This window comes from Amphiura filiformis, chromosome 9 (genome assembly GCF_039555335.1).
Source record: "Amphiura filiformis chromosome 9, Afil_fr2py, whole genome shotgun sequence".
Lineage (NCBI taxonomy): Eukaryota > Metazoa > Echinodermata > Ophiuroidea > Amphilepidida > Amphiuridae > Amphiura > Amphiura filiformis.
In genome coordinates, this window is record NC_092636.1 from 68,728,975 (window position 1) to 68,756,009 (window position 27,035).

The 27,035-nt window shown below is 34.4% G+C and overlaps 1 protein-coding gene across 1 annotated transcript in view; it reads left to right on the top strand.

Annotated features, from left to right (window-relative positions):
• The first annotated feature begins 8,000 nt into the window (after positions 1-8,000).
• LOC140160245 (sodium- and chloride-dependent glycine transporter 1-like) overlaps positions 8,001-27,035 on the top strand; it is a 115,163-nt gene continuing 96,128 nt past the window's right edge. The window contains exon 1 of the mRNA XM_072183521.1: positions 8,001-8,101. The gene's annotated coding sequence lies outside the window, so the exon portion shown is untranslated. The remainder of the gene's footprint in view (positions 8,102-27,035) is intronic.

The window sequence follows — 27,035 nt, forward strand, 5'->3', positions numbered from 1 at the left end:
TACGACATCTTCATTATTTAATTGAAAACAATATAATTGAGTTTTAAACCTGTGATGGTAATAATAATGTAAATGCACATAAAAAAATGCGTGCATTTACTATTATATATTTTCATATTCTAATTAACTAAAAACTTAATTTCGTCAAAATTTCTTGCATGCATCCGGCGAATTATCATATATAAAAGAAATTAATATTCTATGATTATGTATAAATTTTTGATATAACTAACTGTCCTTTCACCTGTATATGCCGAAAATCAGCTGGTCATCAATGAATCACGTTTATATGATTTAAATAATTTAAGGTGTCTGGCGGACAGTCATCAATTCTTATCTACCAATTAGTATTTTGTCAAAAATCACATAAGAAGAAGATGAAAAAGAAGGAGGAAGAGGTGGAGGAGGAGGGGGTGGAGGAGGAGGAGGAGGAGGAGGAAGAAGAGGAAGTAGTGGAGGACTCGAGGTGGAGGAGGAGGAGGAGGGGTTGAAGAGGAGGTGGTGGTGGTGGACGAATATTTTATTTATTTATTTATCTATGTATTTATCTATTTATTTATTTATTTATTTATCTTTTTATTTATTTATTTATTTATTTATCTATGTATTTATTTATTTATTTATTTATTTATTTATTTATTTATTTATTTATTTATTTATTTATTTATTTATTTATTTATTTATTTATTTATTTATTTATTTATTTATTTATTTATTTATTTATTTATTTATTTATTCAAATCCTGTCATTATGAGTAAAATATCCCAATAATAACAACATTGCGGTCGGTTAAAATGTTGGTCAGCAATCAACCACCTCTATCTATCTACTTCCAATGGTCACCAGTTCGTAAATGTCAAATGATTTCCACTTTCAGTTTGGCTTGGTTTTCACAAACAGCTGCATCGCTGTGAAAGACACAACGATTGCTTATATCAACAGTTTCTTGTATCTAAACGGATTGAAAGTCACATTTAACAAATTAATCGTATGACTTGTTACGAGTCGTAATGACGCATGGCCAAAATCACATTTTCCAGTTCTCACACGAATGCAATAACACACTGTTTGATTAAGTTAACAATGTCTGAATCTTTAATAAAAAGTAAAATATGATTGATAATGATTGTACACATAAATGCACAAACAAACAATATAATCACACTTATGGTGTTTTCCTGGTACTGGATGGTCGGTATTTCAAAAGGAACGATGTCCTAATTTCATGATACTAATGAAATGTATCAATATCTACTTTCACATTGTTAGGTATATCATGAGATACTTAATACGCATGCTGCAAAGTAGCTCTGGTTGCATGCTAACATGACAACAATATCCTCCAAAATTGATGTCCCTAACTTTGTTTTCAAACCTTTTAGTCCACTTATGAGGGGCACCCTGCATGGGTGTTGATGCAAATACATCGACTGATATTCGCAGAATCTAGCATAAGGTCAGTAGAGTGACTTTATTTTCCTTAGATCAACTTTTTAACAGGAGGTTAAAGGAAAAGGTAAACATGCTTTTATCAATGATTAGTAATATCACCATTTTAAACACCTAAAAACTTATCACTGTCTATATTTTCAATACACCCTATAATTATACATTATTATGTTGGTAAAGAAATAAAAATGATGCCAAAGTTTTCATTTTGAATCACTCTATGAAGCTATGGACATGGCCACATGCATTAGGCGTGTGTATTAAAAATGCTATCTTCAGTAGATAGCAAATATCCGTATTTTGCAAATCAGTGCACAAAGTAATTATAAACATGCATCTATAAACTTACGATGTTTTCACTAGCCTTTGGTATACATTTCGTTTGTTTTGTTTGTGGGTGTTTGTATTTTTGTTTGTTGTGGTGGGTGTTTTGTATGTTTATTGGGTGGGGGTGTGTGTGTGGGTTTGTTTGTTTGTTTACAATAAAATGCTGTAATTGCCATTTTGGGACTCAAAACCATGCAGTCGGAAGACGGTATATCATGAGTATACTGTTTTGTTTGAATTTGTGTGCACATTGATCACCTACCAACTGCAAAGCAGAGCTGCCAACATTTGAATCTTGAAAAAAGGGAGATTTCCTATTGCAATCAGGGAGATTTGTCAAAATGTGTACATCTTAATGGACGAAACCATTTTCTTTTCAGGGATATGACCAAAAATTAAGGGTTCTGAAGGTTTAAAAGTAGGGAGTCTCCTGCGAAAAGAGGGAGAGTTGGCAGCTCTGGCAAGGGTGCATTAACATGATTAATAATACTGCATGGATATCTTTTGATGATACCATCTTTCTTTCTTTCTCATGCTTCACTTATACAACCACGAATATGAACATGATGAAATGATATTTCAATCTTTCCCTTCGTCAACTAATTGAGTAATAAATAACACTTTTAATATAAATTTTTTAATTTGAGCAAAATGTCAAAACGTGTAACCGATTTATGACAAGATGATAATAATGTCAATTTGAATATCATATACATTTATCTCCAAAAACCAATGGAATCTTTGTCGCGGGGTGGATGCGATCGGGTGGGGTTGTTGCTTGCGTTATTGTTTGTGAGTTTGGTTTTGATAGGTCTTGTTTTGTTTTGTTTTGTTTCGGGGTTTGGTTTATGATGGCAGTGAGAGAAAGAGAGTCAAGAACCACGAAATTGTCGTATAGTTCAGGGCAAGTATCATACCAGAAAAAAGAAGAAAAAATTGTCATCATATATTTTTGAGTAATTTACAACCTCAAACCTCTGTATATTGGTGGTAGAAATACGGTTGCTACGTACCAGGTACGTTAATGCAATGTGCTATTATTAAATCATCAATTTTGCAACATTTATAGCGAACAGCTGTATTAACAGTCTGAATGCAGCAATATTATTGCAATGAGACAAACATTTGTCATACAGCGTGTGATTAAATTACCGTCATCGTCCTTGATTAACCCAATGCATAATGCTCTACTTAGCTCATCCCTTAATCTATCAAGGCAGGTCTAGTATCTCACAACTGAGACCCCAAACTGAATTACGTATTCCACACAGCCAATTCACAGAAGCCCTAAGCCTAAATATTTGATTTCAGTAACATGAAACACAATATATTTTGACGTAGATAACTGGTATGAAAAATAAGCCAAACGGATGGATAGTGGCACGTTGTGTTTTGATAGTAAGGATAATGCCCACAATTTTGTCACTTCTTGTCACGATTGTCGCATACGAATACTTTACTGGTTAGAGAGGAGGCCTCGTACTTTAAATTGGATTAATTCCCAAAGACAATGTCTCTTGTCAATATAAAACCTTTCAATTAACAATTTAAAGGTACTCTTGAGTTAAGGCTAATAATAACGGTGTAGCAGGTAAAGCAAATTTTAAAACTATAAACAGATAAAAGAAATGTTTACACACAGCCGTATCAATGTGCTGTTCAATAATTATGAGCCCTGGGAGGGTAAAATTAGGAGGGCAAAAATTGCTTGGCAAGCCAACGGGCATATTGGCAGGTCGAAAGGGGTAAGCGATTTTGGCACATATTTACGGGGCACTTTTTAAATAAAACGCCCTAAAAGCTTATATTATAGGGCTTATTAACATAACATTACGGCAACGTTCACATTATGAATACCTCTATATTATGTTTATATAATATTTTCCATGCTTGCCACTAGTATATAAAAAAGTTTTTGCACAAGCATTTTATTCGGCTAAATACGAAATATTTAAACCGAGTCAATTCACCTTTTCATGTGATGGTTTGATTGATCGATTTGAAAAGTAAAGAGGTCAAAATGTGAATATTCTATCACTTATTAGCTGCGTTAATTAATGCCTTTTTGAAACTGAATTATAAAAATTAATTCGGCATGCTCTTTCATTGGGCTATTCCAGAAATTAATGGCACCCCCCCCCCCCCTAAAGAAGACATGTAAATTTGTACCATAAATTTTTGGGAATTCCCAGACTAACTTGAAATTATATCAAAAATAAAATGATTTAAAAAAAGCCTAAAATAAAAAGGTGTCTTTTTCTTGGGAATTCCCATGTCTTCTTTAGAGTTGTGAAAATAATGACCAATTTTTTTTTTTTGGGGGGGATTCCCAGAGCAAATAAAGGTGATCATTTTTGGGAACCCCATTTTTTCTTTAGGGGGGTGGTCACCCTTGACGATTCTGAGGTAAGCCTTTCCCGTTATAAAAGCATCGCTCTATTAAAATTCTCCCTTTGTTGTTGATGTCGTTAACATAGATGAGTTATTGAGACAAAAAGTTGCTGTCAAACTTTATTGCTTTATGTTATAAAATATTATCACATTACCTCACATTTAGCGCATGCTATAAAATATCAAAATATCACAGCGATATCTTCGCCCGGTATCTTCGACGAATAGTTTGTTGACGCTCGAAATAAATAGCTGTAAAGCTTCGGACATAGCGCGTATACCCTGGATAAAGAAAGATTAAACAAACAAATAAATAAATAAATAAATAAATAAATAAATAAATAAATAAATAAATAAATAAATAAATAAATAAATAAATAAATAAATAAATAAATAAATAAATAAATAAATAAATAAATAAATAAATAAATAAATAAATAAATAAATAAATAAATAAATAAATAAATAAATAAATAAATAAATAAATAAATAGCCAGGGGCAGGGGACAGACTGCCCCCTGCCCCGGACACCTAAAATGGTAGACTTCTCCGTAGTCCACTTGCCAATTGTGCATACTCTGGCTATTACATTTAAGTTTAAAACTCTGATTTAATTAATGTGTGCACAATTGATAGATTTTCACAACTGATCTTTTCAGTCACCGTACGTACGCCCTCTGTTTGTTAGCTTCCCAAGTGGACTACTGACTTTGGATTGCAGTTAACATTTTTAACACGGGACTCTATGGAGAGTTAGGCCAATTTCTGGCCTAACTAAAATTGGTCATGATGTAATGCATCTTTAAATGAATCTGGCTTGTGATTGGTCGCCCAGATCTCGTTATTGTTTAAATCCTCCCGACACGTACTGGTACCATTAACTATACATGGTACACAACTATCTAGGGAATGCGGCGCTTTTGTGCTGGCGGATGAACGTACGCATCTAGCGCGTATTGTACCACCATGCTTAGTCTTGTGGTTAGATTTTATTGATAAACAAGTATAGTTGACAGTGTGTTTTAGAGAACGAAGTCCCGGGGTAAACAGGGGGTAAAGTTCTGCTTAAAAGTGAAAGTCCATAGTCGGTTTTTCGGATAATAAACTGGCAGATTCTAAAATTAGAAGTTCAGTATTGAAGTGTCATTATAATTATGCCATTATGATATGTTGCATTCAATAATATAAGCCTACGTAGGGCCTATACTTTACTTTTACTGTAACAAATATAATTATATAAACTTTTTCATAACCATTTTATACTATTTTGATGTAATAAATATCAGTATAATTTCGAGTTCAACTGAATGCGTTCATCATGATTAATAACATTTTTATTTATCAAAAATCGACTATGGCATAGTCTACTAAAATGGGGACAGAGAAGCGGAAAATGGGGACGAGAAGAAGGGGAGAAAAGAGAGAAAGAAAGAGAAGAGAAAGGGGGAGGAGAGGGAGAAAAAGAATGGGAAGGAGAGGGAAAGAGAAGGGAAATGGGAGGAAGTGTAGGGAAAAATAGGGACGACGTTCGCCCTCACCTCCACCCACCACCCACACACCCCGGCCACACCCCCAGCACCCCCCCCCGACTGACAATGCTGCCTATGTGCTAATAGTGGGGACATAGCGCATTCTGGGGACAAATTTGGTCCCACTACACGCAAACCGATAGATTTTTTGTGATGTCACTAGAGCGCTCCAATTTCTATTTGACATACCCCCTCTTTCACCCAGAATCGGTATTTGCTTCCCAATAAAGGTGTAGAACTAACGTGAACATGTTCAAATATTTATATGCTAGACAATTTTAAGTTTTAAAGCTTTTAAAATTTGGATTCCCCAAAATCTTGCATGGGGCGCAAATATTTTTTTGGCACGTCAAAGGGGGGCAAATGTTTTCACGTCGAAGGGTGCGAGGGTTGGGGGAAAGCGATTTTTGGCAGCCGACCCCCGGGAGCCGATCGACCATTAATTTTTTGAGAATTATCCACCCTGGGGGTAGGCCTACTCATAATCATTGCACCACCGGCCACCCCTAATTGTGGAGACTTCGCGATTTCCCCACTTTGTAAAAATGTAGGCCTACCCACTAATAATACAGTGAAAAAAATATGCATGTCCCCCGGGGCATGTCCCCACCCCGCAATTTAATACGGATTCACAAGTCTGACACGAGATATCTCTCGTCAAAATTTGACCATGTAAATCTGACTTATCTGACAGATATTCGGAGAAGAGCACCGCCTAGCTGATGGATTGCATGCTCGATGCTCCCTAAAACCCTGGGGACCCATTCCATGTCAACTCCAGGGATGTGCACCGCAGCACCTCTTCAATTTTTTTTTTTTCTGTGTGGTGGTAGATATTGATGAGAAAGTAAAATTCCGAAAATTTGAGCTTCATACTCCATTTCGTTTTCCCGTGGCATCAATTTGAAATTTAGGGGGTCAGCGTAAAAATGTGTCGCAACGCGAAAGACAACGTTTGGAGGTCCATAAATGTATAAAGGAACCATTTACAACTTTGAAAAGTATGTATTCTGGGGTACTCATTTGTGTAGAATTCAAATCTGGCATCAGAAAACTTGTAACTCCTTTACTTTAAAAGATATAGGGCCCTCAAAATGCAACTTCGTCCATCCAGGACCAACTTTGGGGGTCAAAACTCCAAAAGTAAAAATAATTTTATTGTCCATTTTTTTGCCAGTCAGAGCCCTTTGGTAGGACATTACTCTTATCCAATATTGAGCCTATTAAAATACTTTTAGCTGAGATATTACCCATGCAAAACCCCAATTGTACTTTTTGTACATTTTGATCCCCCCTGAAAACCAATGTCAGACATTTTGCCCCACCATCAACTTCAGGTATGTTGAAGATATGTCCTTGGACAACATTTCTGAGAGATATTGGCTTTGGGACTCGATGGCTTCAATACATCAGTAAGGTTTGCATTCTCCATAGAGTTGTACACATTTTTGATTTCGCATGTATAATGACTTATGTACAACTCTATGGAGAATGCAAACCTTACTGATGTGTTGAAGCCATCGAGTCCCAAAGCCAATATCTCTCAGAAATGTTGTCCAAGGACATATTTTCAACATACATGAAGTTGATGGTGGATCAAAATGCCTGACATTGGTTTTCAGGGGGGTCACAATGTACAAAAAATGTACAATTGGGGTTTTACATGGGTAATATCTCAGCTAAAAATATTCTAATAGGCTCAATATTGGTTAAGAGTAATGTCCTACCAAAGGGCTCTGACTAGCCAAAAAATGGACAATAAATTATTTTTACTTTTGGAGTTGTGACTTCAAAGTTGGTCCTGGATGGACGAAGTTGCATTTTGAGGGCCCTATATCGTTTAAAGTAAAGGAGTTACAAGTTTTCTGATGCCAGATTTGAATTCTACACAAAGAAGTACCCCAGGATACATACTTTTCAAAGTTGTAAATGGTTCCCTTTATACATTCATGGACCTCCAAACATCGTCTTTTCGCGTTGCGACACATTTTTACGCTGACCCTCTAAATTTCAAATTGATGCCACGGGAAAACGAAATGGAGTATGAAGCTCAAATTTTCGGGATTTTACTTTTCTCATCAATATCTACCACCACACAGAAAAAGAAAAAATTGAAGAGGTGCTGCGGTGCACATCCCTGAGTTGACATGGAATGGGCCTGGGGTCTTTGCATGTACAGTTTACCAGTACCAGCAACCATACACTGGTACCTGTAAAGCGGATCTTTGTTTATTCATTTACCCGTAGAAAATAATGGAACAATCCAGACAAGGTCAATTCATTGATATTCAAACGAGTCAACCCCACAGCGTTGTTGTGGTAAATGGCGACTGCTTCACGATCTCTAAATTTACGGAATATTACGCTTGGAAACTCTAAATATATACTGATTTTGCTACATTTGGTAAGTAATTTATAATCCAAAATAATATTTTTAACCTTTTTACTTATGCTGGGTAGAATTGATTGCATTTTCTTCAAATCACAAAGCAAAACATCTGCTTGGACATGCAGACGATTGAAAAGCTGGTATACCAGGGTACGGGTGCAAGATACTGCACGGTGCATCTTTAAAATTCACTCACACGCACACCTCCTGAGTGAAGTGACGGACAGTGCAGCAGACGCCGCGAAAATTATTTTTATGGACTACTTTGCTCGATACATATTTTAATTCCAAACAAAATTTACTAATATTTTTCTCATATTGCTAATAGCATAACGATAACAGGTGTGCTTAATGCTTTCGCTTGGTCTTCATTTTATTTGCGATGTTTACTGCATGTACCACATACAATGCACGCAGACTGTATTCCAGGCGGATCTGTCACTCGGCACAGTGTGCACGTTCATCTCTCTGTTGTGCCATTTTTTACGGGAACACCCCTTCACGAGAGAAACAAGTGAGGGGAAAGAACAAAGGGTATTGCTAACTAAGAGGTCATTATACATATTGAGCTCACTGAGCTCGAAACTATCGATATTAGCACAGTACTCTAGTATCTTGGTATAAATCAACATTTTATGTCAATATTGGTTTTTGGGTTACTGTACACACAGCGTCCGCAAAGTTTGTGTTTGTCATTATTTATGAATGTAATCCCTTAGCGTGTGTTTACACTTGGGACTGGGTTTATTTAAAGGTACATGATGTGAAAATAAAGAGGAAAAAATTGACGCACTTATTTGCATTTTATTTTACTATTTTGGTTTTATGATGAGACAAGTAGTCAGTAAAAGGAGAACCAACAATAATTTTATTAATCTCCAACAAAAGTCCATGCACTCTTACCATGCTTGCCATGCACGTTGCGTGTTTTAAACCTTGACCGTGAAAATATTTTAAAGGTGATTAAAGGGGCATTTCGTGATCCACAGCCTCATCCCCCACTTTTCTCAAAAAAAGTTGAGATTTTTATATCACTGGAATACTCTGGCTACATAATGTTTATGTACAAAATATTTCTTGCAGATTAATTCGTTTAGCAAAGATATCGCGAAATTTGAATTTCGTTCTGGTGCACCAGAACGAAATTACAACGTATTGTCTATGGAGCAGTGTAATACACATAATCATGCATAACTCGCAAACGCAAAATCGGAATCAACTGAAATTTTGGGAATATGCTTTTTTCGTGGATATGTACTGAAAAATGTCATAAAAAGAGGATGCTAGGATCACGAAATACTCCTTTAATATATGTCCATTTATATATATTTGACAGAATTTGGTATGGCCCATAGAACAATTTTAAATGCTCAAGGCATTTATATACAATCCCATGCATATTTTAAAAAGGTTAGCGTATGTTCCGCTCGGATTAGTGATCTCGTGCGTAAAAAGACATGAAACAATAACAAAGCAATTCAGTGATCTTATTCTTGGCCGCTAGAGGCTTCATTCATGCCGAAGGAATGAGAGGACTCGTTTGCCGATCATGAAAATGATTTACAAATTTATAATTTTGTAAAGTTTTTGTAGTTTTGTCTTACGCATAAATTATTGTTGGTATAATACAATAATGAGTAGGATCAAGTACGCTACACTATAGGCATATGTCGTACATGCAAATGAATCTAAATTCAAGTGAGTCAGCAAGATTTATTATTCTTTTGCACAGTTGTAAATTACTGTATTTACTTAGCCACAAATTAAATGTGGTTTTTTTGTATATTTTATATATATATATTTAATTTATAACAATAATAATTATACTACTATTTATACTACTACTATACTAATAATAAAAGGGATAGGCTAAATAATGATACATAAGGTCATTCACAAGCTTTGACACACTGAAAATACGTCATTTTATATAGAGAACTGATATGCCCGGGGATATGCCGAAGTTTAGATTCCCAAGAAAAAAAACCAGATGGGGATATGAGACTTTGATTCTTTGGAATGTCGATCCCCGGCCTAGCTATGAATGATGTAAATATTCAACTCGATATTAAAACTGTCTCCTAGTCGTCGCACACGCCAGTAAGCCTGGCAATAACATCGCATCATCCAAACACATCTCACAAATATGCAGATTTAATAGCCCACAAGGATGGCTTAATACGTATTCCATTTCGAAGTGAGGGACATTTGGGTGATTAAAGTATTACCAAAACATTTTTGGCATGCAATATGCAACGAAAACATTATTTCGTTCAGACATGTTTGTAGTGCTTTAATGAGAAAATCTGAGGTCCTTTGGTATGAAGTTGTGTTCATGAAGGAGGAAATAGGGACTAAAACGGGCAAGAAACGCGATCCGCAAACATTCGGTTCGATTTATAGAAATAACATTTGAACATATTTGAAACAAGCTGACGTGATACTTGTATGTATTCGTTTATGTAGCCTACATGTCAAACTAAGAAGCTCTAAGAGGCTCTTTGTTAAACTGGTGCGCCTTTAATATGGATGGAATCGTGCCAGTGTCCCGGTCATTAGCTGTATATTTTAAGGGTCAAAGTGCACAGAATGTCCCTTTATAAGCTATACTGAATAGATAGTCTTTTGTTTTACTAGCTGACAACTTGCCCGTGGGTTAGACTGAGTGAGTGAGTGATGCCAATGAAGATTCAGAGCTTTCTTTGCTCTTTCTGTCATGTCAGTTGATGTCGTCGATGATGGGTTTGTACTTGCCTTGAACTCTGCTAGATTTTGCCTGGATAATATGTTATCCGTGTATTCCAACATCTATCAATCTGTATCCCCGGTCTGTATCCAGGAGGTCAAAATGTGCCCTAATGAGAGATCAGGGTGATGTGTGTAGTCCGTGTAAGAGATTAGATTAGGTTCCCCGTTACTTAAGGGTCATTGGGGTGATGAGGTCACTAGTTAGTTGGGAGATAATGGGATGGTCATGAAGCATCTGCTGGCATGAATCACTACTGACCCTCAGGTCGATAGGGAAAGCCATCGCAGATATATGTATGATTATGATAGACTTGCAGTTCTTTGGCAGCTTTTTATTTGGTAACTTTTTTATAGTATTCTAAATTATTTTTTTTAAATAGATGTTTTAAAATCTCACAACTCAAGAAAATTACTAACACAGACTACGCAGACCTACATTGTACCACGTATTGAGAGTCTAGACATCTCTTGTAGAAACTTGAGCAACGATTCATTTGATCATTCACTAGTCAGGCTATATCCTCTTTTCTGAAATTCCCTGCCATATGTCTATGCATTACATACATTATTATTAATAATACATTCAATTTATGAATCATACCTGAATTTTGCAACTTCATGTAGGTACACAAATTATGCCCCTTGAATAGCCTTTTCATATTGTCAATTTATCTCGATCTAGTTCTTCACGAGTCAAATAAAACAAGTCAGAAAATCTGAATGTCATTGACATTTAATGGCATGTTGTTGTTGCATTTTCCAAGCTCTCTCATATCAACCATTTGAAGCTAAACCAAAGTAATACTTTGGCTAAACCATGCTACGCATGGCAGCGATTATTTATACCTTTTAGCTCACTCTATTTTATAGCTTCAATGTATGGTTTATATTTATTAGAATTTTGTATAAATCAAAGGATAGATAATTCCAAAATTATACTTTTTTTTTTAAATCTCAGACCTCTGTGTATTCAGAACGAGTTCGGAAAGCTAAAAAGGTTTGGTCCCACGATGGTATTGTATATTACATCTGTAACATATAGGCATTGCATGTACTTGTGTTTTATAATTCGATTGATAACTCTGTCGGTCTCTGTATCGGTTTTTATCCTCAGGGATTATGTACTTCATATAATACATGAAATGTATAGGCACGAATTTCCCTTGCTACATTCGAGATGAAAAAGGAAAAGAAACTCACTTGACTGTGAGACCACTCAGCTTTATACTGCACAGAGCAGTTTTTAAAATTCGATGGATTTGTAGGAAATAGTTATGCTTTAAAGGAAAAGTCACAATTTTTTAAGTCAATAATTTCTTACTACCACACCACACGGCTGACGGCTGTATTACAATTATGGATATGATTTTATCACTGAAGCTTCTTTGAAGCAACTTCTTTTCTTGTCCATCCATCCCTTCCCTCTTGCTCCCTAAATCAACATTGTAGGAACCACAATCCCGTTATCATTTACGAAGTGGAAGGGGATTGCAGTTTTTTTTTATCCAAATGTCCTACATTGCTCAGTGTTAAGGGAAAGATGGCATTTGCCTTGACGCTTGTTGAAGATTTTAAGAAATGAACACAAAAAAGGACATTAAGGACAAAAGGGAAGAAAGAGAAATGTAAATTTTCTCGTTGTTTTTTAACCGGCATTTAAATAGCGTCAGTCAAATAAGGTAAACAGAAATATATAATTTCAAAATTCAAATTGTAAACATGTATGCATGGGAAATATCATGGTGTTTGTCCCTGTATAAATCCATAATTTATAAGCCTCTATTTTGATTGAGTTGAGTTTCTCCTGTCCAGTCAGATCTGGTAATACCATCATCAAGCCATATGTATTTATTAGACCTGTCCTATAAATGTTACCTATCTTAAAGAAAAGTTACGTTAGGTTTTAAAAGGAGCTAAGTATAAGAGCTTCTAGGATATTTATATAAAAAGTGTTTGGTGCTACAGAGAATGTTACTTAGTAAAAAAATACCGTTTTCTTTCCGTTTTTGCGAAACAATGTGACGTAATAAAAACCCCAGAAACGCAGATCAACTACAGAATTTATAAAATATCACCACGATAACGTGACAAAAATGTGAACATAATCGAATCACTGTCCCGTTTGTCGCAAACCTCAAGTAGAATACATTAAGTCTCTTTTTTGTTATCTTCAGTAGACGAAATATATTAAATACATTGTACGTGAAATAACTGAAACGTTATAATCGATGTTTATTTACGTACATTGTATGCAGCATGCATGAAAGTATTCTCAACGATTTGGAACATTTTCAATCGACATGATAGATCAATATTTTTTATCATGATTTGGATTGGCATGGGGATAATTTTACCTTTTCTATGCTGCAAATATAAGTAGAAAAACGTACTAAGAAGGTATCTTTTGCCATTAAACTAGTAGACTCTATTAGTAAATCCAATGCAGCAAACAATCATGTACCACGAAAATAATATCAAGATGGTACTGAAGAACCTAATCCATATTATCATTTTCCTATCACACTTCACCATGTTCAAGGAGTAGCAATCATGGTGATAAGAACGAAAAGTGCAGTGGTATTTGTTTGCTCAGGAATCAGCTTCAATTGGTAATGATTTATAACAGCCTGTTCAATACTTGATAAATTTCATTCTGAGCGCTGAAGACTATAATATTTCTCACTTGTTCTGACAAATGAGAAGCATTGTGATGCCATTTTACGTACACATTTCAGATATGTTCGTGCCTTATTTTTACGCCATCCGAATTCCGGCTAATTTTATGTGCTGATAGTTTAAAAGCTTATATCGCCTGGCTACCAATCCTTCCATCCTTTCCCTCTGGTCATTTTAAGTTATAAAAATCAAGATATGTGTGGTTTCAGATTTTCTACAGATAAAGCTCACGGCAAGCATTTCACTCCGCCAAGTAGCTATTCCCATTAGTATTCGTCTTGGTATCCGTAGTCCAGTGTATGTGTATGAGTCAGGCAAGCAGTCACTCGGTTAAGTAGCACTGTGCTTCTTATGATTCTTTACCATACACATATCGATACTATATCTTCTTAAGATGATTGCTAGAAAGAAAAATGGTGTAAGATGAAAAACTGAGTCAAGATTTACATAACTGGGACAAGTGGTTCATATACTAATTCCTAATAGACATTGAAGAAGCAGTACTGTACTCATCAGATATTTCGGTACTCACAAGAAAGCTGTAACGAAACTAGATCATAATTTATATTGCGCATACACTTTTCCAGCATATTATCTGCTGAGATAGCTGGAGGTATCAGCACTTACGTCTTTCTTGCAATGTTTCAATGCAAGGGATATATCTCTGCCACCATTACCACAACTCTAGGGTCAAACAATTTGCTTGCAGATCATGTTAGGCAGCTGCTTTCATCGCTATGTATGTACAATGATGTATGTATTTTTATTGTCGCTTCTTTAACGGTCAATAAGCAGGATAATTCAAGAATGAGAAATCAGGTCTCTCCCTATTATTGATTTGACGTCTTTTGCCTGGTGACAAATATGTTAGGTAAATCTGAATCAATGACTATGAGCAGTGATAAAAGGAAAATTGAAGGGAATTGACATAGTGGGTTATAGGCTAGTGGGGATATGAACGTATACGTACAAAGCTGTGTTAAATATTATTAACTCTGCATCAGCTTGTGTAAACATTCAAGGAAAATTCATTATCTTGTCACACCATGGATATTGGACATATGGAAGGTTATATGGCAAATGTTGCATTTTTTATTGCATTGAATAATAAAATTGATTTAAAAAAACCAATTATATATCATTGTAATATAATATGTCACTGTATAATTCGCGTCATTATAATAGGTTTAATACAGAGTCATTGCATTAGTGGTAGAGTTATAAATACAACTATTTGTGCTATGTAAATATTGTGCTATCAGCAGTAGACAGCAGATGAATATTGATCAGAAAACATCATCTTTACAAAGACACAAAATCCATAATACTATCAAATATTAAACATATCGTTTTGACAATGTAGGATGTTTGAAATATGCTCAAACTAATGACTTTTGACCTCTTCAGCTATCAGATGATATAGAGTACTCTTCCTTTCTACCTCAATGTTACAAAACTACATTATTTTAAGTGAAATTTCATCCTCAATGTTTGGAAAAAAATATCACAGTGCAGTGTTATACAGGTTAAATATACGTTGGTGAAATTTCATCCAAAGTTCAAAGATATAAAATTCTGATAAATAAAAGCTAAACTGTAAAAGGAAAAGAAATAGAGTGATAACTCAATATTTCAAGGCAATATAAAACCAGCCTTTATATTATCACGCAAAAGAGCTTTGCATATAATATTATGATATAAAATGAGCTAACCGTTAGAGTCTAGTGAACACGTTTCCTACGTTACACAATATATGCAATGATAGTAGAGTTGGAATGAAATGACAAACGACAGGGATGGGATGTTTTTTAATCAATCAATGCTTAAACCAGGTTCACTCCACCTGACCAACTGAGACACATTTATCTGCAGAGAAGGTTGGTATGGGGTCGAAGAATTAGCGCTATGCTTGATTATAATTTACAGCAGTTATAGTCCGTTTGTCTTCACTAATTGGCTGACAAGTAGTGACATGAACTAAAGTGAGTGAATGAGATTTTCATGGAAGTAAATCTGCTATAAATAGAAAGCTTAGAAAAATAAAACCCAAATCGGATGAATAAAATTTAAATTTAGTCATCTACTATCATCTTCAGAACACAGCTGTATTTGGGTAAGCAGATAATGTACTTTTTCTATGCTACAAATTTAAGCCTTAAGAAAGTATGCCATTGCCATTAAATTTTCATAATTTCAAATGATGCAAACAATGTTATAATTATGTACCAATAAAGGTGGAAATAATAATATCAAGACAGTGCTGAGAAACCTTATTCATAAATCATTTTCCTATCACACTTCAGCAACATGTTCAACAAGTAGTGATCGGTGTGGTATAAAGAACGGAAGGTGCAGTGGTATTTGTGTGCTCATGAACTAAGTTCAATTAATATGTTCTCTGCATGAACATTTATACTTGTTTAGTTTAATTCTATGTGATACATGCATATTTATAATATGAATCGAATTTAGAGGACTTTTTAAGCAATGTAATCTGCCAATTAAGAAAGTATCAAAGTCTACATATTATATATCAGAACAAATCTCTTTTATCAACATTTTTAGGTTCAATATCGTCGATAATATCCTTAGGCCAGACTTATTTCTCTAGTCTTTGTGTTTTAAATGTGAATACACAAATACCTGAGGAATTGGTTTATCCGCATACCAACCTCAATTAAAACAAACTTTGTAGACTGCTATCTGACATTGTGTCCGTCTCCTATATTTAAGATACAAATTACTGTTAATATTATTATACTAAGGATTTTAAAAGCTTATAACGCTCAGGTATCAATCCTTCCATCCATTTACACTCTCATATTAAGTTATAAACTCATGAGATGTACAACAATTTACACGTTATTTCCCTTTTAGTTTTTAGACAAACAAAATTGCTGCCGATGGCTAGATAAACATTTCGACTTGAATGCAAGAATAGGCCCATTTCACTCCGCCAAGTAGCTATTCCCATTAGTATTCGTCCTGGTGTTAACGTAGTCCAGTGTGTATGAGTCAGGCAAGCAGTCACTCGGTTGAGTAGCACTGTGCTTCTTATGATTCTTTACCATACCACATATCGATACTATATCTTCTTAAGATGATTGCTAGAAAGAAAAATGGTGTAAGATGAAAAACTGAGTCAAGATTTACATAACTGGGACAAGTGGTTCATATACTAATTCCTAATAGACATTGAAGAAGCAGTACTGTACACTGCAGATATTTCAGTACTCACAAGAAAGCTATAACGATCATACTTTATATTCTGCATACAATTTTCCAGCTGATGATCTGATGAGATAGCTAGAGGTATTTCAGCACTTACGCCTTTCTCTCACTGATTCACAGGTCTTCGCATTGTCGCTTCTTTGACGGTCAATAAGCAGGATAATTCTAGAATGAAAAATCAGGTCTCTCTCTCTCTATTATTGATTTGACGTCTTTTGCCTGGTGAAAGTTATGCAATGTGTACTGTTAGGTAAATATGAGCTGGAATCAATATATGACTATGAGCAGTGATAAAAGGAAAATGTAAGGAATTGACATAGTGGGTTTTAAGCTGGTTGGGATATTAATGAACGTAAGTGCAAAGCTGTGTAAAATATTATTAAATCTGCTTCAGCTTATGTAAACATTCAAGGAAAATTCATTATCTTGTCACACCATGGACATATGGAAGTTTATATGGCAAATGTTGCATTGCTGCATTGAATAATAAACTGATTTTAAACAAATCAATTATATTAAGGTGATATATCATTGTAACATATCTGTCACTGTGTATTATTCGCCCCGTTATATAAATAGGTTTACACATAATTATTGCATTAGTGATAGCGTTATAAATATATTTATGTAAATATTGTGCTATCAGCAGTAGACAGCAGATGAATAAAGAATATTGATCAGGAAAAACATCATTTTTACAAAGACGCAAAATCCATAACAACATCAAATATTAAACGTCGTTTTGATATGCTCAAACTTTTGACCTCTTCAGCTATCAGATGGTATCGAGTACTCTCCCTTTCTACCTTGATGCTACAAAACTACACTATTTTTAAGAGTAATTTCATCCTCAAGTGTTTCGGAAAAATATCGCAGTACAGATTATACAATTGAATACGTACAAGTAAAATTTCATCCAAAGTTCAAAGATATAAAATTCTGATAAAGGTTTTGCTTCAAAAAGGAAAAAAATAGAGTGATAAAAATCATTATTTCAATATTAAAGGAGTATTTTGTGATCATAGCATCCTCTTTTTATGTCATTTTTCAGTAGATATCCACGAAAAAAGCTTATTCCCAAAATTTCAGTTGATTCCGATTTTGCGTTTGCGAGTTGTGCATGATTATGTGTATTATACTGCTCCATAGACAATGTGTTGTAATTTCGTTCTGGTGCACCAGAACGAAATTCAAATTTCACGATATCTTTGCTATTGCGAATTAATCTGCAAGAAATTTTTTGTTTTTTGTACATAAACATTATGTAGCCAGAGGTTTCCAGTGACATAAAAATCTCAACTTTTTTTGAGAAAAGTGGGGGGATGAGGCTGTGGATCACGAAATGCCCTTTTAAACCAAGAGTTTTGCCTATAATAATCATAAAGGGAGCTAATGTAAATGAACATATTTTCCTATGTTGCACAACGTATGCAGTGATAGTGGATAGTAGAGTCTGAATAGAAAGACACACATGGGCTGTTTTTTAATCAATCACAGCAGCTTACACCAGGTTCACTCCATCCGACCAACTGAGATAAATTTACCTGCAGAGAAGGTTGGTATGGGGTCGAAGAATTAGCGCTATGCTTGATTATAATTTACAGCAGTTATAGCCCGTTTGTCTTCACTAATTGGCTGACAAGTAGCGACATGAACTAAAGTGAGTGAATGAGATTTTCATGGAGGAAAATCTGCTATAAATAGAAAAGTTATAAAGGTAAAACCAAATCGGTGAAATGAATTTTTAATTTAGGTGATTTCTGTCATCTTCGGAAAATGGCACTTATCACAATAAGCGTAATTGTATCCGATATGAATTGTGACAGTAAGGTAGGGTTTGCTGTAACGTTATGAATTCGACAGAGTGACTAATCTAGAATTTTGAGCAAATTGAGTTAATGCATGCTTCTGATTATAGTGATTTGTCCTTTTCACCAAAATTTAATGGAAAATATTACACCCCGACGTAGATATCCAAATTCGGATTTGGATAAATCGAACCAAACTGCGATTACATGTAATAAATTTGACAAAGAGACGAATCACATTAGATTAGTGTATAGTGCAGCTGGAATCCCAGATTTTCTATTAAATGTCCTATACTAAAATATTTGACACCTATCAAATCACCCTCTTCTATACAGTAATGCAAAAATAAGTACAAACATTACCCATATGAGGTTGCTATGAAGTAATCACGTGAATTTTAAATGTACAAATGTATACACAAAATATAGGTCAAAATTGTGTTTTCTTCTTTAATGTTAGAAACATGCGATCTCCACCGAATTGTTTCCTAAATATGACAGAAAATGACAAAAAGTTATATGCCAAATTTACAGTCCATCCATTGGAAAACCAATTTCTGTACGAAACCCCTAAATAAAATGATGAGTGATATGGTTTATCGTATTTGAATGCGTATTTCGACCCCGTATAACTTTATGCGCAGTGGTTCAAACTTTTGGGATTTGTCATAAAGCCGAAAAGCTATAAATATCCATGTTTATGAAATTATGGCTATGTCACTTTTTTAGAAGATAAAACTGTTGCAAATAATTAATACACTACGATTCACTTCTATAATATATTTCAAATATTTGATCATACAAAATCTCAATTTTTAAAAGTGCCAAGTGGCAACTTCCATGGACCGATGGAATGGTACCATAATGTTCAAACGCCGTTTACTCAATACAGCGATTTTGTGTATTCGGCACTCTGTCAAAGTCGTAATGATATGTTTGCATCATGGTTATTATTGCAAAGATACTTTGGACGCATTAAATCCTTCCGAGCCTCATTTCAACAAATTGGCATCTACTTCAAGTAAATACTACTTTTATAAGCAATTTCTGACATGAAATAGTACTGAAAGGTAGATGATCATTACCACGATTACCGGCGTTGGCAGGTTATATGCTTACCAGAGCGGAATACATAATGTACATGCACAGTTAAAACTAAAACATCTGTAGCGTCAAATCACAATGTATAGTCAAGTCTATCATTAGATAATCCTTATTGGTATCATGACTGGTTTGGCTCTTAGTCATTGTACTTTTTATCCGAAGGTGTCTGCCATATGTTTTTTCCAACTCTTTATATATTTAACATGGTACTGCACTAAATCATTGTCATCCTGCATTACAAAAAAAAGGAAATATCACAGTACAGTGTTTTCATATTCAATTCATCTGTACATTGCCTATATTTAGAAAGCCTTTATTTAGCCAAATAGAGTCAATTTGAAAAAAACCCTGTTAAACTGTCAGTAAAATAAGGCTTGGACAAACTTTACAAAAATTAAAATGAAACAATTCCTTTCAGAACGGCTATGTATGATTAGGACACGGCGTGCAAGATGCAACTCCATACATATGTATGTACGTGAAAATTGTCAGGCGAGATCTAATCTAAAAACACCTGACAAGTCTGAATCCTGAATTGAGAAAATTAGATTATTATACAATGTTTGCAGGAAATGCGCTACAAATCCGCAGATGTATGGACGTGTATATTAGGAGTTGTGCAGTCTTAAAAGATGTGTAAAAATATTGCATTTTATTTATATTCAGGTGGGTTGCAGTGGTTTTATTTGGGGGTTGCGTTCATCATACTCAAGTTGTAATGTGGAAATATATTCTATTATTCGGACTGTTTTTAATAACCATATACATGTATGTGTTCTTCTTATGATGGTAATAAGGTAATTATCACAAGTATAAATTAATTATATCAAAGTTAGGCATACTCGCTCGTTTGCTCTAAGAGTTCTATTCAGTGTGTTACCATAGTATCTCGCCAGTAAATATTACAATAAAATGAATAAGTGAATCTAAACCTACTTGTATTATCACTTGGACATTTGGAATACTTCCATCATTATCGAAATCTTGAAATCACTTATGGTTTTTCAATCTCTGGTATATTTTGAAATCAGCAGATTTATAAAAAAAAAATATGGTTGCTTTTTAATACTTGCTTCAGGATATGGCGATAGTCGCTTCATCATAATTAGCATACCTTAAGGTTTCCCATTTTCTAAGTAAAGAGCAAATTGAAAGGGCCAAGTATTTATCACCTGCAGACGACAAATATTATCAGGACACGATGAGTGATATCAAAATGTGTCAGTGTAAATATGCACCAAGATGTATGCGTAAATCTGGATTGGCAGCCTCGTAACTAAGAGTGATATACTTGACAGCCAATTTACATGTAAAGTAGAATGAAAAGGTTCTTCTTTAATAACACAAAATACGCGATGGTTACCATGTTATTATATTTTTAAAATCATTGGTCAAACCGATGAAGAAGCTATAGCACACAATGTTGTAAAAATATATAAACGTCCAGAATTTAACCAAAATTGCCAAGGGATCACTTTATTTGTTATCTTCAGTAGACGAAAGATTACCGGAAATAAATGCAACATTATAATCGACAGAATAGATCAATAATATTTTAGCTGACTTTGGAGAAGCATAGACATAATTTACTTTTTCTATGATACAAATTTAAGTACAAGTCTTAAGAGAGTACTTGCCATTAAATTTCAAATGTTAGTATACATATTTATGATATGAATCGATTTTAGAGGATTTGTCAATAAGCATGATAAAGGAAAAGTATCAAAATCTACATACTAAATATCAGAACAAATCTCTTTTATCAACATTTTTAGGTTCACATCGTCGTAAATATCCTTGGGCCAGACTTATTTCTTAAGTCTTGTGTTAAAAAAGTTTACCTAGGGTTTGCTCGTTTCATTAGGTCATTTTACTATTTGTGAATACATAAATACGGAGGGAATTGGCTTGTTCACATAGCAACCTCAATTAACACAAACTTTGTATAGACTATATTCAATCCCACTTGCTCTGAAAAGATGTTGAATACCATGTACCTACACGGGAGAAATATTTTCGTCGCTTATATTTACTCCATCCGAAATCCGGTTAATTTTCTGTACTATGTATTTTAAAAGGTATCGTCTAGCTACCAATCCTTCCATCCTTTCCCTCTCTTGTTAAATTAAGTTGTAAAAATCATGAGATGTACAACAATTTACACGTTTTCCCTTTTTTTTCATATCTAAAAACTCACAACAAACAAAATTGCTGCCGATGGCTAGATAAACATTTCGATTTGAATGCAAGAATAAGCCCATTTCATTTCGCCAAGTAGCTATTCCCATTAGTATTCGTCTTGGTGTTAACGTAGTCCAGTGTGTATGAGTCAGGCAAGCAGTCACTCGGTTAAGTAGCACTGTGCTTCTTATGATTCTTTACCATACCACATATCGATACTCTATCTTCTTTAGATGATAGAATGGAAGATGGTGTACGATGAAAAACTGAGTCAAGATTTACATTTCTGGGACAAGTGGACGAAGTGGTTCTTATACTAATTCCTAATATACATTGAAGAAGCAGTACCCTGCTCTGCTGATATTTCGGTAGTACTCACAAGCAAGCTAAAACCGAAACTATATAGATCATTATTTCTATTCCGCATACAATTTTCCAGCGTATTATCTGATGAGATAGCTGGAGGTATTTCAGCACTTACGTCTTTCTTGCAATGTTTCACCTTCAATGCAAGGGATATATCTCTGCCACCATTTATACCGCAACTCTAGGGTCAAACAATTTGCATGCAGATCGTGTTAGGCAGCTGCTTCCAACGCTATATATGTATTTTATTGTCGCTTCTTTGACGGTCAATAAGCAGGATAATTCAAGAATGAAAAATCAGGTCTCTCACTCTATTTGAGTTGACGCCTTTTGCCTGGTGAAAAATATGCAGTCTGTTCTGTAAGCATAGTAAGGCAAATCTGAGCTGGAATCAATATGACTATGAGCAGCGATAAAAGGAAAATGTAAGGAATTGACATAGTGGGTTATAGGCTGGTTGGGATATGAACGTATGGAAAATGCAAAGCTGTGTAAAATAATATTAACTCAGCTTGTGTAAACATTCATGGGAAATTTATTATCTTGTCACATGATGGACACATTATCAGCTTATATGGCAAATGTTATATTTATGCATTGAATAATAAAAACTGATTGAAAAATCCAATTATATTCTGACACAAACGTGGTATAGATCATTTTAACGTTTTTGGTACTGTACACGATTCGCCTTATACTAGGTTTACACATTAATGATATATTAATACATTTATGCATGTATTGTGCTATCAGCAGTAGACAGCAGATGAATATTGATCAGGAAAAACATCATTTTTACAAAGACATAAAATCCATAACACCATCAAATATTAAACAGATCGTTTTGACTGTGTAGGATGTTTGAGATATGCTCAAACTAATGACTTTTGACACCTTCAGCTATCAGATGATATAGAGTACTCTTCCTTTCGACCTCAATGTTACAAAACTACATTATTTTAAGTGAAATTTCATCCTCAATGTTTGGAAAATAATATCACAGTGCAGAGTTACAAACAAAATGTATACAGATTAGTGAAATTTCATCTAAAGTTCAAAGATATAAAATTCTGATAAAGGCTAAGCTTAAAAAAGGAAAAGAAAGAGTGATAACTCAATATTTCATGGTAATATAAAACCAGCCTTTATATTACCACGAAAAAGAGCTTATTATAAAAGGAGCTGTAACCGTTTACTCTAGATGAACACATTTCCTTCGTTGCACAATGTATGCAATGATAGTAGATTCGGAATGAAATGACACACGGCGGATATGGGCTGTTTTTTAATCAATCAAGACTCACACCAGGTTCACCCCACCGACCAACTGAGACAAATTTATCTGCAGAGAAGGTTGGTATGGGGTCGAAGAATTAGCGCTATGCTTGATTATAATTTACAGCAGTTATAGCTCGTTTGTCTTCACTAATTGGCTGACAAGTAGTGACATGAACTAAAGTGGGTGAATGAGATTTTCATGGAAGTAAATCTGCTATAAATAGAGAGCTTAGAAAAATAAAACCCAAATCGGATGAATGAAATTTAAATTTAGTCATCTACTGTCATCTTCAGAACACAGACCTTGCCTGCATACTGCGTCGTGGTGATACCCGTTAACGTGTCAATCAACACAATCATTTCCAGTGTATTGTGACAGAGAGATTTTATTTTGCCCGTACCCCTTAGTTTTTAGTCATAATAAAATACATTCGTACACTTTCCAGGGAGGAAGATATACATTTTTTTTTTTTAAAGTGTATCTTCAATACGAAATATCAAAATTTTCGAATGATGGACTGTTTTTCTTCCCTGCTACATACACTTTAAGTACATATCATTAGATTTATAAAGTTTACTTCGAGGATTGTTAAATGTCAAAAATATCAATTTTTAATAATTTGCCATACAATTTGTATTATATCGCCCAATTTTGATATAGAAATAAATATTATTTTACATCTTCCAATTGTGATGTTCTGATTATGCTAATAAATATATTATACTAATACTTTTCTGTATTCTATAGCCCTATAAGTCAGTCAGTCACTTTGTTGGTTCAGGAATGAAGCCATACCCATGTGTTATTCAATTTAATTATCTAATGAAATTTGCAGCAGCCTCAATACCTTTAAACGCACGTGCAAAAACACAATAATATTTTGTCTACAAAATAAATAATGTTCCACTTGAACTTTTTTAAAGTTAAGTGTAACGAATTACCAACACACAAACCTACGACTCAATTGCTAACTCGATCCAATACAAAATTTGTAAATAATATCAGTGCTTTCATTCAGCAATTACTACAAAGGACAAGAAAATAACTCGTTTAATGGTTTGACTGAGTTTGTGCTTGATCAATGATGCAGGATTCGAAGAAGAAAAGTGTAATTCAATCTTTTTATATATCAGTCAAAGACCCGTGAAGACCAGCACCTGCCATGTGGAAAAACATACAGAGAAAAGGTAAATTGCACAACTAAAATGGTGCCTGGATGGATGGACAGTCACACTTTTCTCCATTTTGAAATTTCAATAAATGGGTGGCTTGCTTTCGGAACATGTTAATCTTGCCCATGGTATAATTGACAAACACTTTGTCTAATGTTCTTCTATATAAATAAAATTGTCACCCAACTTGATATAGATATTAAATATCTGAGATATTGTAAATTATTCTGTGTTCGTTTAGGCAAGAAGTTATCAAACAATTTTTCAATAGTTTAAGGGGTGGGGTATGAACGTTTGGACAGTATTTATTGTGGGACATTAGAGCACATCAGACATATCGAATTGCATTCTGAATACGCAGAATGTCCTTCTGATATCAAATAATTTTGATTTTTTGAAATTCGCAATGTAATACACATTTTATGGCAAATGATTAAAAATTGATATTTTTGATATTTAACAGAGCTCGAAGTAAACTTTATAAATCTGATGATTTATACTTAACGTGTATGTAGGTGGGATGAAAAGCCGACGATCAATTGAAAATGTTGACCTTTCGTATTGAAGATATTGATTTTTTCCCCAAAAAAAAAAAAAAATTATAGGTCTTTTGGGGGGAAAAATCTATATCTTCAATATGAAAGGTCAACATTTTCAATTGATCGTCGGCTTTTCCTCCCAGCTACATACACTTTAAGAATATGTCATTAGATTTATAAAATTTACTTCGAGGACTGTTATATATCAAAAATGTGAATAATATTAAATTTTAATAATTTGTCATAAAATTTGTATTATATCGTGAATTAAAAAAGAAAGAAAATTATTTGATATCAGAAAGACATTCTTCGTATTCAGAATGCAATTTGATATGCCTGATGTGCTCCCATGTCCCACAAAAAATACTGTCGAAACGCTCAAAACGCTCATTCCAGATCCCTTAAACACTCGCTAGTTTAAAAACAGCGAGTTTAAAAACTCGCGAGTTAAAAAACACAACTCGCTGCGCTATCTACAAGTGGTCCTACCTTATTTTCAAAGCACAAAATATCGTTCGAATGTTCAAAAGTTGTCCTAAATGGATACCTTGATATGCTAGCTAATTTTAATCATGATATACGAGTAGAGGATGTCCCGATGCATGCGTCTTCAGTAGATAGCACTTTGCATGTTGACGACCTGGGATTGACGACATGCTATATACAATCAATTAATTCCTAACCGTATGTATTTTATAAGAATATTTAGCATGTTTAGCATTAGCAGTAATTACGAAGAAGCGAAGACAAATAACCTTGGCCTTACAAGAGAGTATAATTAAATGTATAACAATTACTGGGTCGGGGTTTTTTTCAGTCGCTTTCCCAGCCTTTAACTTCTCGTCGGTTTTTGTTAGTGAATATTGTAATAAACAAAGAAGTGAATCTTTTCGGAAGGTGAATGACCCCAAAACCTACTTACGTCTATTGAAATAATTCATCATTTTGAAAATCTCGAAATCACCCATTTGACTACGTGTTTCTAGCAAGAGGTGTATTTTATGGAATCAGCAGCTTTGTAGAAAACTGGGTCGCTTCATCATATTGCAATTAGCATACCTCTTGGTTTCTCAATTTTTTAAGCAACGCGCAAAATGAAAATATTTTATTTATAAGTCACCTGCAGACGGGCAATATTATGAGGACGCGATGAGTGATGTCAATGTAATGCATCAAGATGCGTAATCTGGATTGGCAGTCTGGTAATATGTGACATGCTTGGCAGCCATTATCACGAATAGAGCAGAATAAAACGTAGTTGTTTAATGACCACAAAATTGGTCATGGTCACCAAGTCAGGATTTTTTAAATAATGCCAAACTGGACACAATGACGAAACCGGGGCGCAGAATTATGATGAGTGATGATGATGCGGGTGATGGCGATGAGGATGATTATTGAATTGGTTTAAAATCAGTTGATTAAAAGCATACATGTCTCGTTAAATATAAAGATGTATGCAATATTTTGCTTATGTCATGCATAATTTGAATCATCAAATTAAGATGTTGATGGTGATAAAATAATCAAAGTAAAAATGTAGTCATAATGCAAATGTTAATAATGGTGTGAATCTAAGAGATGGTATTATATGTAAATTGAAAGCGGTAAAATTACAGGTGCTTCTGGTTTTGAATAAGGTCAAAATAACAACTATACTGTGTGAAATTGAATCCAATCGCCGGTCAAAATATAAATTACGCGCACACCCCGTGTGGTTTTTTTTTATCTTCTTCCTCTTTTTTTAACAGTTGAAGGCAAATATTTGTCACAAGTAAAAGTATCCGGGATATATAAGCTGCTTTGAAAAATATACGATGTATAATTTTGCTAAAAGACATAATT